The sequence below is a fragment of the Furipterus horrens genome, unplaced genomic scaffold, assembly GCF_987537825.1.
Source record: "Furipterus horrens unplaced genomic scaffold, mFurHor1.1.pri manual_scaffold_3, whole genome shotgun sequence".
Lineage (NCBI taxonomy): Eukaryota > Metazoa > Chordata > Mammalia > Chiroptera > Furipteridae > Furipterus > Furipterus horrens.
In genome coordinates this window covers 203,839,633-203,853,617 of record NW_028327173.1, presented here as the reverse complement: position 1 = coordinate 203,853,617, position 13,985 = coordinate 203,839,633, and the positions used below count along the sequence as shown (strand labels likewise).

The 13,985-nt window shown below is 46.9% G+C and overlaps 2 pseudogenes across 1 annotated transcript; both read left to right on the top strand.

Annotated features, from left to right (window-relative positions):
- Positions 1-3,280: 3,280 nt before the first annotated feature.
- LOC150017186 (small nucleolar RNA SNORA32) lies at positions 3,281-3,393 on the top strand (annotated as a pseudogene).
- A 2,213-nt stretch (positions 3,394-5,606) lies between these two features.
- On the top strand, positions 5,607-9,636 carry LOC150017185 (G-patch domain and KOW motifs-containing protein pseudogene; annotated as a pseudogene). The gene is made up of 2 exons (XR_016510096.1): positions 5,607-5,749; positions 7,295-9,636. The product of XR_016510096.1 is annotated as a G-patch domain and KOW motifs-containing protein pseudogene (transcript).
- Positions 9,637-13,985: the final 4,349 nt, after the last annotated feature.

The following is a 13,985-nucleotide window of genomic DNA, read 5'->3' as shown; positions in this document are numbered from 1 at the left end:
CTTTAAAAAGCCAATTAGGTCTTTAAATTTACTTGATTAAAATTTTTTTTAACATATTGTACTACACTTGGAGTAATTACATGTTAAAAACAAGTTCGCTTTGCTTGTGCTGGGGAGAATGGACTGTAACGACCCCAGGGTCTTGGGCTAGTACACAGCACTTAGCCTGCGCTCGGTAAATAGCCTGTGTTTTTATTACATGTATTAATTCATTTGATTTTTACAATAACCCTGCGAAGCACACAGAGGCGAAGTTGTCGTAGGCAGTTAGGCCAGTTATAGAAGGTCATGAGGGTGCAAAGCCCTAGGTGCAGAGCAATGGACAAGTGTAGGGTGAGACCTCACCCCCAGGGTGACCTTTCCTTCCCTAGCCTTTCATATCACTGGACCCCGTAACCTTTCATATCACTGGCCATGCGGTTTGGACCCTCCCCTGACCTTTCCTCTGCTGCCATGTCCTTCTTCATGCGGTTTAGATCTCCTTAGAGGAGCGACAAGGGGGCCGGAGAAGAGCCCCAAACGACCCCCATACAAGCCCTTGCCCGACCACTCCCTGAAACATTAAGCCCTAGAGGTAACATCTAGGCCTCAGTTGTGTGTGTTTGCTCTGGGCTCGGAAAAGCAGCAAAATCAGGTGGGGCGAAGCCATGGCCGCCATCAGGACCAGCTGCGCTGATGAACGACCCCCTGCCCTGGCTCCGTGGCGACCACAGCCCTTTCACACGCGACAAAGAATTACCCGGCCCCAAATGTCAGCCATGCTGAGGTGAGAAACCCCGCTCTAAACCCAACCTGCGTTTTCACACTCTCCCCGGCTCATGCGGCTGTATAGTGTTTTTTCTATATGAAAGAATAGTTTCATTATTGTCCTTAGAAACTGCAAAGACTATAGTGTATATAATTTGGAAACAAGACTGTACCAAACACCGGCCAAAGAAGCATGGACCACTCTATACTGTACCTTCTCTTTTGTCCGGTCACCCAGAAATAAGTTATCGTCTGTGACTGCTATTGCTTGTCGCCTCCCACCATTTTTAGCCATGTATTCACCATGGTCTGCTTCCCTGCCCCACAAATGTGAGACCCTGTTTCACATACTGATATACCACACACTGAAATTCTGGGCCATGTCGTCTTTTGCCTGACGTCATCCATTTGGTATGCTTCCTTTTCTCTTCTGTGGGGAACTAAAATGTTCCTCGGCTAAAGTCTTGCTGACCGGCATCCTAAAGTTCTGCTTGGCATGGCCTCATTATCCCATAACAGTTGTCTGCTCCTAATTAAGGGCAACTTCCCTCTTTCTCTTCTTGGGAGTTGCTGTCCTTCATCGTAACTCTTATCTGTCAAGATAACGCCCCAGCTGCAGCTCCGCTCCTCCCTAGTGAAAAATTCCTCCTCTCCTGAGCTATAAGAATGCTGTTTTTACTAAGAATAAACGAGACTTGATCAGAGCACTGTCTTGTCTCCATTCTTTGTGCCTCTTGCCCCTTTCTCATCCTCACTCCCCCTCTAGGGTCCTCGTTGCTCGACCTGCGGGACGGGTCACTCTTCATTTCCACATCTCATTTATCACTAGAGAAAATACCGTGACCGGGGTTTTCCCTCCCACCTGTCTCAGGACAGGGTCCACTTGCCCAAGTAACTTGCACGGGAGTCAGAGATCTTGTAAGAACCATGCTGCTAGCTATTTCAGGCTCATGTCTTCCAAAGAGATGAAGCACCTGGAATACAAATCTTTAAGACCTTGCTTCTGTTCTTCTTTTCCTACAATCTGATCTTTAGTCTTATCTGTCAGAATGGGCAGGTGTCCTTTCTCAAAGTGGCACTTCCAGCCAACAATGTAGAGGGGCTGGGCAGTGAGAGGAAACCGTGAAGTCCTTCGTATGTGTGCAAAGGGAAGGGCCACATGCTGACACAGCACCACCTCCGGACCCGTGAGGCCCACACATACACCGAGCCCAAGGCTCTTGCCTCCCTCCAGCGCTCCTCACCTCCACCATCTTAATCGCTCGCGTACTCTCCCAATATTAGACTTCGAATCTGAAATGGCTCCTCTATGCTCTTATCTCTGCCACATTATTGTGATATCACTTATTCGTATCTGGCATGAGCCTCACCAACCTCTGGTTGCACTGTATGGTAGTAAGAGTCCCAGATTGACTTCTTGTGACAATTCTGCTGGGGGTGTTACCGAATAGCAAGTGCGGTCCTGCTGCCTGCCACCACCCTCTAGGCAAAGGTTTGGTGATACGTAGTCATCACCTAAGCCTATCAGTTAAGGCTAAAATCTTTAACTCTTTAGCCACAGCTTTAATCACTTAGACCTATATTAAGGCCAAACTCTTTAACACCTGAGTTCTCCCAGCATTCCCCCGAGTAGCAACAGCAATCTTGAGAAAGAAGAATAAAGTTGGAGGAAACATGCTACCTAGTATGAAACTATACTATAAGACCATAATAATCAAAACAGCGTGGTACTGGCATAAGAACAGACACATAGATCAATGGAACAGAAGAGAGAGTCCAGAAATAAACTCATGTCTTTATAGTCAGTTAATATTTGACAGAGGAAGCAAGGATATACAATGGGCTAAAGACAGTTTATTCAATAAATGGTGTTGGGAAAACTGGAAAGATACATGCAGAAAAACGAAACTAGACCGCCTTCTTATGCCACACACAAGAATAAACTCAAAATGGATTAAAGATTTACATGTTAGACTAAAAGCCATAAAAATCCTAGAAATACAGGCAGTAAAATCTTGGACATTGCTTTCAGCAATATTTTTTTCAGATGTTATCTTCTCAGGCAAGGGAAACAAAAGAAATAATAAACAAATGGGACTACATCAAACTGAAAAGTTTTTACACAGCAAAGGAAACCATTAACAAAATAAAAAGACAACCCACTGGATGAGAGAACATATTCACCAATACATCTGATACATTTGGTTACTATCCAAAATCTATAAAGAACTTATAAAACTCAACCCTGGAAAACCAAACAATCCAACTAAAAAATGGGCAAAGGACCTGAATAGACACTTCTTCAAAGAGAATATACGGATGGCCAATAGACATGAAAAGATGCTCAACATCGCTACTCATTGGAGAAATGAGGATTTAAAATCACAATAAGATATCACCTCACACGTGTCAGAACGGCCATCATCAATAAATCAACAAACAAGAAGTGCTGGCGAGGATGTAGAGAAAGGGGAACCCTCGTGCACTGTTGGTGGGAATGCAGACTGGTGCAACCACCGTGGAAAGGAGTATGGAGTTATCTCGAAAAATTAAAAATGGCATTTGCTGTGGACATGACCACAAAACATTTTCCCACTAGGTTTTCTTTCTGCTATGTTGCTAGCATTCAACCTTTTGGGAACATTTTATTAAACGTTATCAGCACTGTCCAATGTACATATAACACAAGCTGTATGTGACTTTGTGATAGCCATTGGTAATCAGTGAGATTTTTATAATAGCTGTCTTAGATTTCTGGAATCTTCCAGATATCCTTTGTCTAGCTAATCCTTCTAGGTTGCTAGTGACCAAACAGTTTGTGATCACATGATCATCTCTATTCTTGTTATATAGGACCAACTGTCATGGCAGCTGGATTGAGCAAAAAAGAGGATTAAGACTCAAACTCAGGAGGAACTAAGGCAGTGGAAGGATTTAGAACACGTGAAATTCCTTAAATAAAAATTTATTAACTTTAAATAATTGTGCCTATATTACAGATAATAAAAAATCCCTTTACACTTAAAAAAAAAAAAAAAAAAAGAAAGAAACTGCCTTTTGACCCAGTGATCCCACTTCTAGGAATTTATGCAAAGAAACACAAAACACTAATTGGAAAGAATATATGCACCCTTATGTTCATTGCAGCATTATTTACAATTGTCAAGATTTGAAAGTAGCCCAAGTGTCCATGTAGATGAGTGGATGGAACACCTATGGCACATTTACACAATGGAATACTGCTTGGCTGTAAAAAAGAAGAAAATTTTACCCTTTGCGAAAGCATGGATGGACCTGAAGAACATCATGTTAAGTGAAATAAGCCAGCCAGAGAATTCTAGACAAATATCATATGATTGTTTCATATGTGGAAGCTAATGAACGAACTGAACTAACAAGCAAAATAGAGACAGACTCCTAGACAGAGCGCAGGCTGACGGCTCTGGGTGGGGGGTTTGGGAGTGGAGGGATAGAGCAAAGAAGAAAACTCATGGACATGGACAGCGGGGTGGGGATTGAGGGAAGGAGGGGAGTGGGTGGAGGCAGAAGAGGGTAGGAGGGGGATAAATGGTAATGGCAAACTACAAAAAGGAAAAAGAAAAGATAACATACCTTTGGAATGTCGAGTAATTGCCTTTTTCCAGACCCCTCAGGGCACAACTTCCCAGCAGAGCACAGACCGCAGAGCCCCTCCTTGTTTCCTTGTTGCCCAAATCCCATCTCTGTGCGCTGTAAATGTTATCGTACACCCACCAACGTAAAACAAGGCTGTACGTCTCTGTTTTGTTCTTTATCCAGTCTCAGAGACTTCCCCGTTTTGCTTTGTCCTGCCTCCCTAATCTACCACCAAAGAATCTCATGGAACCCGCCTTAGGTCTCCTGCTTTGATTCTAATGTATAAAGTAAGCTGCAAAACTACCCTTCTCCCGAGCATTTTCTCAATCTCTTGAGAGTTTGCTTCTGGGCAATTGTCATCAGTTTGGCTCAAATAAATTCTTATAAGACTGTTTCTTAGGCTGGACGTTCTTTCCTCGACAGCTATAAAAAAAAATTATAAAAGATCAGGTGAGACAACGGATGGATGGAGTCCTAGATCTTGCCCTTGATGTTCTTGAGCAGAATTGCACTTACTCCCTCTCACATTAATTCCTTTCAATTCAACTTATGCTCTGCCACATGGCACTTTATGTATTTTATTTTTCTCTCCAGTTCCCTGTGAGATAATACCAAACATTTGAGAAATAGCAATGCATAGAGATTAAGAGCACGGAATTCTGGAACTAGACTCCTGGATCGGAGGAGTCTGGCTCTGCCACTTCAGGGGTATGTGACTTTCAGAAAAAAATGAACCCCCTATGGCCCTGTCAAGCCAGGATGACAATAACAGTGCTTATCTGACAGTAACAGTGCCCAGCTCTCATAGGGTGGTCACCCGAAACACTGGGGAATCTTTAAGGATTCCAAAACCGAGGCCCCACACAGACCGCTGAGTTCACCGCTACGTCCGGGTGATGGGGTCGTGGGCAGCAGTGTATTTTTGAAGTTTCCCTAGGTTATTCCAGCGTGCAGCCAAGTTTAGAAACCAATGGATGAAAATATTCTGTGCGCTGGTTTTGATCCTTTCGTGGCCGTTTCTGGAATTACTAAGCCTCTGGTTCCCCCAAACCCCTGGATTTGTGACCCTAGTTTATAGGGGACCCGCCTCCCCACGTTCCCCAGGCCCCTGGGCATTTAAGCCCCGGCAGGTTGCACGCCGGGACTGGTAGTCGCTATAGCGCACGGGCCTCCTGCCCACGTCCCATTGGCTTTTGCAGACGCCCCGCCCCAAAGCTGCACCAATCAGCGCGGCACAGTCGGCCCTCAAAAGGGAGTCGGAGGGCGCAGCACCGCAATCACTGCAGGGCGGACACAGGGCGGCAGCACCTCTGAGGCTGCGCGTCGCGAGGAGTTCCCACGGTCCTGCCGCCGCCGCCGCCGTCGCCGCCGTGGTCACCCGCCGCAGGTAACGTCCGGGGCCGGGGCCGCGCGTCTGCCGAGGCTCTGGGTCTCACGGCCGGGCTCTTCAATCCCACCGGCCCTCTCTGAGTAATCGTTTCTCCGCCTGCGAAAGAGAATTTCGGGAAACGACGCATCCCTAGGGAAAACCCTGTGCCCTCCGCTGCCCGCCATCCGGTGGGGGCAGGGGGGCGCTGCTGCTGCTGCTGGTGGGCTCTCTGCTGTGCGTGCGCTGGTTGGAGGCCTAGGCTCCACCTCCGAGAGCGGCGAGGACCAGGCGCGAGAGGACGGGGCGTTTGCTGAGGTCCCGCAGCCGGGGAAGGCCGGGCAGGGGCTGGGGCTTGGTTTCGACCTTTACGGTCCAGGAACAGTGTGGAAGATGGCACCTTTGTTTTTTCCCAGCCAGTTCTCCGTAGGAACCTAAGGGGAAAGGTTGTTAAGGACACCAACAAAAATGCCCCAAGCTTCATAGAAACTCCCTCCTGAGAAGTCAGGGAAGCCCTAGGCATCACAGGCCGAGCTGGTGGGAATTACAGGGTGATAGACATCAGCCACCGAAGTGAAAGTTCGCTGGCGTTGGTCCTCTGCCCGCACTTTCAGAGCTGAGCTTATACCTACATAGGTTATTCCACGGCAAGAATTGTAGGATCTGGGGGCTGGAAGAAGGGGCTTGGTGTTAAGTGCTTCGTTTTATAGATGAAAATAAATAAAGATTTGCCTTGTGGTGTGTAGTGGTGAGTGGAGTAGCCCAACTCTCCTGTCGGGCTGCATTAGTTAGCAAACATTTATGGAGCCTTACTTAGTAAGCTTCTTGAGCTGAGATTATTTCGCAAAGGGGCGAGTTAGTCTACAGGGAACCACTCCAGTGTTATGGGCAGCATTAAACCCTATGGGAAGCGGTAGAACTTGGCTGAGAACGGGATGCTTGAAGGGAGCTTGGGGGATGGGCAGGAGCTAGTGAGATGAAGAAGGATGTTTCACCTGGAAAACAGCAAGGGGAAGGCCTGAAAAGAGCCCCGATTTTGGAGGTGGAGTCCTGGAGCCTGGAGCAAGGGATTTCATGTGGGGGGTGGATTCCGTGATCCGGGAGAATAGAGGCTGCTGTGCCGCTCTTAGAGATTTGGATTTGGTCCTGAAAGCTGAATTCAGTAAATGCGTATCTTAGATACTCTGTCCTGTAGAAAAGTATGGCACAGGGAGCAGCCACCCTGGGGAGCTCATTGGCAATAATTCCCAGGAGAGTAGCTGAGGGAAGGAACAGGAGAGGAGGAGTTGTGACCTGGTACCCAGTATTGTTCAGTAAAAATACATTGAAGAGAATTTGGTCCCTTGAATTTTTGAAGCCATGACTATTGAGGAAATGCCCAGCTTCTTTTTTTTTTTTTTTTAACTGCAGCAGTTGCTTTGTAGATTGTAATTGAATCCCAGTTTATGGTGGGGAAATGGTCACACATATCAAAGGGTTGAAATTGGAATGATTAAACATGTAAGACCCTTGTAACCCAGGAAATGCAAATTAGACCCATAATTAGGTTACTTTATATCCCATCAGATTAGAAATAATAAAGTTTGAAGAAGGGCAAGATGGCGGACACCAAAGAGGGTGTTTTACAGCCGATGGGACCCTCCACTGCCCCAGTTTCGTTCAGTTTCACTCGCACAGCTGCCCAGAGACGGCTGGTGGACCCAGGGGGCAGCCTGGGTGCGGCCCCGGAAGAGAAGGATTTCTTAAAGACTGAGGAAGGGAGGAAGTTGCAGAATGTTAATCCCTCAGAAGCCCCCAAAGATCTCATCATCCCATTGATCCAGAGTGACTCTCAAAGGCAGCAGGCAACCCAGGCCCCTGGCCCACCCACAGGTACCGAGGCTGTGGTGGGTGGGGTGCTGTCCCAGGCCGTGAAGGAGGTCATCGAGGAATCTAAGAAGTCTCTGGAAGAGAAAGAGAATGTGGGTATCGACCCCACGCTTGCTATCCCCATGATCCAGAAGAGCTGCACCCCCAAGGAGGAAGGGGCAGATGGCAAACCCTGGGCTGAGACAGCACCCAAGGAGGCCGATTACGAGGCAGTCCCTGTGGAAGCCTATGGGCTGGCCATGTTGCGGGGCATGGGCTGGAAACCTGGCCAGGGCATCGGCCGCACCTTCAGCCGCGTGGTGGATCCCTCCGTCAACTCACCGAGGCCTAAAGGGTTAGGGCTGGGCGCCAACCTGACTGAGACACAGGCTCTGGCCAGCACCCGCCTCTGCCACCTGCGGAGGCCAGAGGAGGAGCAAGAGGATGACAAGGAAGACCAGCCTCGAGGACTGGTACCTGGAGGAGCTGTGGTGGTTCTTTCTGGCCCTTACCGCGGCCTCTATGGGAAGGTGGAGGGCCTTGATCCTGACAACGTTCGGGCTGTGGTTCGTTTGGCCATGGGGAGCCGCGTGGTGACTGTTAGTGAGTACCGCCTGTGGCCTGTCTCCCAGCAGGAATTGGACAAGAACTCCTTCGATCTCGGCCAGGTGAGCACAGCTTCTTCAGGGCAACAGTACAGAACAGCCTCATCGAGGAAGGCCTTCCAGGATCAAGACCTCCCCACCCGGCGGGGAGCGGAAGAGAAGAAGAGGAAACACCTTCCGGACAGACAAGAGGAGCCTCCATCCCAGAGTAGGAAGGCGACCGCCGAGAGTCAGCACTGGCTGCACAGGGACCTGCGTGTGCGGTTTGTGGACAGACTGCGCAAGGGCGGCCAGTATTACAACACCAAGGTGACAGTTGAGGATGTCCTGAGTCCGGATACCTGTGTATGTCGGACAGATGATGGCCAGGTCCTGGAAGGTGTCAGAGAAGGCATGCTGGAGACACTTGTCCCCAAGGTCCAGGGCAGCCGGGTGATGGTGGTGCTGGGGCCACAGGCTGGAAGGGTGGGCCATCTGCTGGGCCAGGACAGAGAGCAGAGCCAGGCTGTGGTTCACCTACAGAGAGAGGATCGGCTGGTGGAGCTTCACTACGATGCCGTCTGCGAGTACGTGGGCCCCCATGACTCCGATGAAGACTGACCTATGGACCTGCTCCATTCCTCGGGCACTTAGCAACTCTGTGTAGTGGGAAAAGCCCACCTTTGTGAAGGTGGTGGGGTGTGTGTGTCATTGTTCTGTCCTGTATTTGCAGTGCAGCCCTGGGAAAGGGACAGGGCACAAAATAGGTAGACCAGAGGGAAGGCTAGAGACAAACCTAGTATTTGCCAGCAGTTAGTGTAGAATAAAAACCGTTTCAAATTAAAAATAAATGATAAATGTGATACTATCAAGAGATGATAGGTATTTGAGGGAAGCGTTCACTTCTAGTGGAAGTGTACCTTAGAACACTAGCTACCAGCAGAAGGAGTATTTCTTAAGACCCAGTGTTCCACTTCTGGAAAGTATCCTAGACAGACGTTTGTATACAAGGAGAGGAGTATTAGGATGTTTATTGCAACATAGTTTATAATGGTAAAAAGATTGAAATAGCCTGAATGGCCATTTGAAGTTGATATGTTTTTAAAACATATAGTAAAAGAAATGCTAACTTCCCAAAGTGGTTACTTTGTGTGAGGAGAATGGGAGAGGACATAGGGAAAATTTTCTGTCTGTAATGTTTTGTTTTATGGAGAAAGAGACAACAGATTTTAAAAATATTAACAATTGATGGCCTGAGTGATAAGTAACAGGTGTTTTGTGTGATATTTTGTACATTCTGTAGTTTGGTATCTACCCTTCAATTTCTTGAAACAAATTGGAATAAAATTTAACTTAATTAACAAACACCTAGCTATAAAAGTCATTTGGGGAGAAGACTACAAACTACATTGATACTAGGTTTCAAAAATAGTCATTCGGGGAAAAGAAATTCAAGTGCCAAATAAGCAGAGAAAATAAAAATATGGAAAAACCATAAACCACTGGTCAATTTTACTTTGCTAGATTTCTAAACTCTTCTCATCGTTAGATTTAAAAATGAATTTTTGACTGTGTCTGTTTTGAAATACAATTAGTTGGGTATACGTTTTATAATGTTAAAAGATAATATTTTTTAAAAAGGTGGAAGTCAACATCTGATGAGTCTCCATTGCCATGTAAAGTAATACAGTTACAAATGTGGGATTTCGGGTGGACAGCTTTGGGAGTAGGGGTGACATCTGTCTACCACATGATGAAGTCTATTATTTAAAGTGTAGGAGTAGAGAAACTAAAGGATGTCGTGAAAAAAAAAATCACAAAACAGTAAAGTCATCACACTGTACAGATATAAAAATGAACTAGTGTTAAAGGTTATATTTAACTCATTAATGAAGAAACTTAGTGAGGTGTTACAACCAGTTCTTAGTGAGGAGTTTCCAAAGTACAGAGATATTTGAATATCTTTTTACAACTCTGTAAACCGTGGATAATGACAAATTTGTTATCCACGGTTTACAGAGTTGTAAAAAAATTTCCATAGAATTTTTAGACATTAGATGCCCTAGAAGGACATGTTTGAATCTAGAATCTAATTTGCTATTGAATCATAAATTTTTCCTATAGGAAAAAATTGATTATTTCTGAACAAAATGCCTTCTTCATTTGAGAATTGAGGCAAGATCTGGTTGGATTTTAATCCCATTTTTTAAACAGGAAATCAGAGGATTTGAGAACTGAATATTCTCTCAATAATTTAGTTTTACCATCTCATCTCACAGGTGGGCAAATCTAGGAGAGGCTCCTAGATCTTCTGAGTCCTGTGTTAAAAGAGAAACTGCATTGGACACTCGTTAAAAACAGCAAGAGGTTTTTTTTGTTGTTTTTTTAAATAAAGATTTTATTTATTTTTAGAGAGAAGTGTAGGAGGAGAAAGGGAAAGAAACGTTGACGTGAGAGAGACATCTGTGGCCTCTCACATGCCCCCAACCAGGGACCCTGACCCCAATCCAGGCATGGACCCCAACTGGGAATCGAACTTATGACCCCTTGGCTTGCAGGCTGGCGTTCAACCCCCTGAGCCACACCAGCCAGGTAGCAAGAGGGGTTTTTATTGTATTTTAGCTATTTCATTAGAGGAGAGCGACTCTGGTATAGGACTGAGCTTAACTGAATACAGCAAGGAAGTCTGGGACTTGAGGGCTAGGTGAGAGGGTCAGTGACTGGAAAGTTACAAAGAGGATCTTGATTGGATATCAGAGGTGGGGGATTCTCATGGGATTTTTGCTGCAACTGGGCTCAGCAGGCCAAAGCTTAAGTCGGGAAGAGGACTTGAGAGGAGCTTGACTCAAATTTGGTCAAGGAGAAGGTCCTTGTCACATGTTCTGTTTCAGCCAGGCACCACTTGCATGATTTTAGTGTAAACTTCTGGAGAGCAGAGAGTAGGATAAAAAACCTTCAGGTTTGGAAGGCTCTTCAGATGTCATTGTCTAGCCTGGCTTTGATGGTTTGCTGTTTCTAACCCAGAGCCGGTAGCAAATCAGATCAGGCAGTGACGTCATAGCCAACGGTGGTTAAGATGTGGGATTTGATGTCAGACCTGGGTTTGAACTTGCCTCTGCTATAGAGAGGTCATGTGACCATGGCCTTATTTCTTATATCCTTGGTGATAATTTATCTCAAATGGACACTCTGCTCCAAACCTCCCAAATGGATTGAACCCCACTTGATGGTACACTCTTGAAGTCAAGCAGAATCCTTCAGTTGAACCACTGACCTAGTGTAGCCTGGTAACCTGAGAGGGTCACCGGACCAAGTGGAGACAGCAGAGGATTTGTCATTGGATGCTGGTGGAAATCTTTTGGAAGGGCTTGTCCATTGACCTTGACTTTGGATCAGCTTCTCTTTGCCCACGAGTGCCTTAGCATAGTAGGGTGGTCAAGAAGACTGTGGGTGTCTGTCTGCCGGAGGATGCACAGAGTCCCGCCCTGTGATTGGGCCCCAGGTTTGGGGTGTAGCGTCCCCATCTGTGGTAACAGGGCCTCCCAGACGTTCACGTAAACAACTCTTTTATGACAAGCGAGATGACACAGTAGAAAAAAGCCACCTTTGGAGTCAGTTCTGTGTCACCTTCTAGCAATGCTAGTTTCTCTAGCACCGAGCCTCAGTTCTCTCAGCTGCCTGAAGGGCGTTAGGAGACTGGCCCCGGCTGCTGTGAGGCTCCGGTGAGGCTCCTCATAGCAGCCAGCCCAGCTATCCCACTCTCCCACCGTGTCCTTGGGGAGACTTGCTCCTCTTCTCTGGTTAGAGTGTCCACTCTCGTTTCTCCCTGCAGATGTTTAGCAGACTAAAGATGCATCTCCTAACGGTACCCCTTGGAGATCTTTCCACTCTTGGCACGTTGAGATCTGCCTTATTCTTTTTAAAGGCCTCACAGTGTCCTTTATAAGGATGTACCACAACGATTCCACATGGCTGTTAATGTTGCTTCTGGTGTTTTTTGCTGTTACAAAGGGGCGGCTCTTCACCACGTTAAAACCTTCCCTTTTTGAATATGATACGTCGCACTCCTACTCCTCCTGGGACTCCCTCTCCTGCCTCACGTTGGCCCCAGCACTCATCACCAACTGACAAGCTGTGTATTTCAGTGGCCCGGCCCTTCCCACTGGAAGGTCAGCTCGGTCAAGGGTTTTGTTCATCTGGCTCCCTCTTTGGTGCCTGTGAGCCCCTGGTGGGGGTGGTCAGGCCCTGTCTGTTGCATGGATGGGTGGGTAGACCGGCAACAGCATTCACAAAGGGCTAGTTTAGCAGGGGTCATTGCCTTTTCTTCGTGACTTCTTCCCTTCGCTGAAACGAGAATCATAGGCATGCTGCAGGATTATTTGTGACTTTGCCGAGAAGATTGCTGAGCAGGAGGAAATGGCCGTCTGAGGCCAGCACCTCTGAGAATGGTTTACTGTTGAAGGTAATGGAATGATTATAGTGCTTTCACTCTCGTCTCCTCCCCAGGCCCCTATGTGCCTTCCAAAATAGTATTAGTACGCCTGTTTTTTAAGTGGCACTTTCCAGTCACTCATACTGTGAGGCTTTTAACTTGCCATTGTGTTCGAGGAATCATACTCTGTTTATAAGAAAACAGAACAAAACAAAACAAAATGATAGAGGAGAGCCATCACCAAATGTTACCTGTAAAACTGTCACTGTACTTCTAAGGCACATCCCTTGCAGAGGAGTGACTTGCTAGCACGTCAGTAGAAGAATGAAAGATGAACTTGAATTTCTAAACTCAGCCTGGTGGTGCTTTTCCAGTCGTTTGCTAATTTAGACAGTTCAGCTGCTAGTGTTCAGTCTGTTTCACAGTAAGTTCAGCCACTGGATTCTAGTACTTTTCCTTTTGTCCCTGAATATAAAGGGAAGAAGTCACACACCACCGAGTGTCCCCAGAGGAATGAGCCTCTTCGGGATTAAGTCACATGAACCACCCTCAGAAGGGACTGGTGTGCACACCAGGGAGCCCGTTTAATGATTGTCGGTGAAAGATGATAAAACCAACCTGGCTGTACCTGCCCTGTGGGCAGAGGGCACCCGCTCCCTAGGGCGGACCAAGAGACCTCTTGTTTTATTGCAACATTGCCACGGCTGTAGGTTTACGTATTGTCTCTGGCTGCTTTTGTGACCCAGTGGGAGAGTTGGAATGTTGTGACAAGGGATGACATGACCTGCAAAGCTGGAACTATTGACTGTCCAGCCTCTTATAGAAAAAGTTTGCTGGCTCCTACCCTGGGGTAGGCTTCCCAGGGAGGCTTAGCTGCAGCCAGCAACTAAGGGGGAGCTCAGACTCGAAGAGCTGCCGGGTGGGTCACCTCAGTAGTCACCGTTACACCTCCTGGTAGGACTGCTGAGGAGCTCTGGGGCCAGGGATGCTTTTGCTCCTCAGCTGTCTCTTGCCTGACCTCACAGACTCTTCCGCTCAAAGACTGTTTTCCCTCTTATCTCAGAATGACAGGCCCGGCTTCTGTCACAGGAAGGCTGGCTATTTTAGAATAGCATATTCAGGAACACAGGACAGGGTCTGATCTGAGTAATGAGTGGTGGCCAGGACTTGGCCTTAGTCTTGCATTTGGTGCTGTAAAACATCAAGTTTTGACAACGGAGTATAAAACTGGACTTGTGCTTCATTAGGAATAGTCTTGGGATGCAAAACCATGCAGCAGAAAGGCTGGACCAGGATTCAGAAGGCATGGCTGGTCTGGCCCTGAGCTGACTTCGAGGGATTTGGGCAGGTTTTTCTAGAACAAGGATTAAAATATTTGCCTGCTTTTCATACA